Source organism: Ailuropoda melanoleuca, chromosome 9 (assembly GCF_002007445.2).
Source record: "Ailuropoda melanoleuca isolate Jingjing chromosome 9, ASM200744v2, whole genome shotgun sequence".
NCBI lineage: Eukaryota > Metazoa > Chordata > Mammalia > Carnivora > Ursidae > Ailuropoda > Ailuropoda melanoleuca.
Genome location: NC_048226.1, coordinates 91,788,932 through 91,790,461, shown reverse-complemented (window position 1 = coordinate 91,790,461; position 1,530 = coordinate 91,788,932). Strand labels below are relative to the sequence as shown.

Genomic DNA, 1,530 nt, shown 5'->3' with positions numbered 1-1,530 from the left:
TTCCCACCACGGGTCCAGCAGCAACAAGAAGCTTCCCTTTGGGGGTCAACAGACGCCAAGTGGAGAACGTGGACTTGTGCTTCCATCTCACAGTAATGAAGCAGCAGCCCCTCTGTCCTGGCGGGAGCAGTACCAGAAGGTCTGAGACTCAACATAGAAAAGACACCAATCCCTCCCAAACTGGTATGCGTGTTTTAGGTAATTCCTACCAAAATCCCACTATGAGTTTTTATAGATAGAGACAAGATTATCCTACCATTTCCATGGAAAGGCAAAGAGACCAGAACAGCTAAAACAATCTTGAGAAAGAAGAATAAAGGAGAAGAAATCAGTCAATCTGATCTTAAGACCTCTTATGCAGCTACCGTAATAAGCATGTGTGTAGCTGTAATCGCGCCTCGGATAAACCTCATTGGCTACGATACTGCCACTGCGCAAAGATAAAGAAGGGGGGGGTAATCAGAAGGGGGAATGAAGCATGAGAGACTAGGGACTCTGAGAAACAAACTGAAGGCTTCAGAGGGGAGGGGGGTGGGGGAATGGGATAGACTGGTGATGGGTAGTAAGGAGGGCACGTATTGCATGGTGCACTGGGTGTTATACGCAACTAATGAATCATCGAACTTTACATCAAAACCAGGGATGTACTGTATGGTGACTAACATAATATAATAAAAAAAATAATAATTTAAAAAAAGAATGTGTGTAGCTGGCAGAAGAGACATATAGACCAATGGAACAGAATGGAGAATTAGAGGACCCTGTAAGAGAATGGAAAGAAAAGCTACAGAATGGGGGAAAATATTTACAAGCCATACATGATAGGACTAGTATCTAGACTATATATAGTATTATATGTATATCTCAAATATATACAATCTCAATATATATGTATATATCAAATATGTGTATATCTTGTACATATACTTATCTAAAAGCTATAAATCAAAGCTCAACAATAAAAATGCAAACAATGCAATTAGAAAATGAGCAAAATACATGAGAAGACATGTCACTGACGTGGATATACAGGTGGTAAATAAGCATATGAAAAGGTGTTCAAAAGAATTTGTCATTGGAAAAATGCTGATTAACACCACAATGAGATGTCTCCACACACCCATTAAAATGGCTAAAAAAATGAATAGTGACCACCTCAAATGCTGGCAAAGATGCAGAGAAACTGTATCACTCACATATCCCATGGGAACATAAAATGGTACAGCCAACTACAAAACAGTTTGGCGCTTTCTTAAGAAAACTAAACATTCATACTGTATGGTTACTAACATAACATAATAAAAAATTTAAAAAAAAAGAAAAGAAAACTAAACATTCAAATCCTGTATGACCCATAAGTTATGTTCCTAGGCATTTGTTCCAGAGAAATGAATAATTATGTTCATTGAACAACCTATACACGACTGTTTATAGCAACTTTAGCCAAAATAATTTCATGAAAAGTAATTTCTTTGCTGTACTCCTGTTACTTCTTTTTTCCTTATGTGGAGTGAATTATCTGATTGGACA

At 37.6% G+C, this 1,530-nt stretch overlaps 1 non-coding gene across 1 annotated transcript; it reads right to left on the bottom strand.

The window, feature by feature from the left end:
- Positions 1–298: 298 nt before the first annotated feature.
- On the bottom strand, positions 299–442 carry LOC117803915. Its single transcript, XR_004628030.1, has one exon. It is a non-coding gene; the product is annotated as a U4 spliceosomal RNA (small nuclear RNA).
- Between the last annotated feature and the right edge of the window lie 1,088 nt (positions 443–1,530).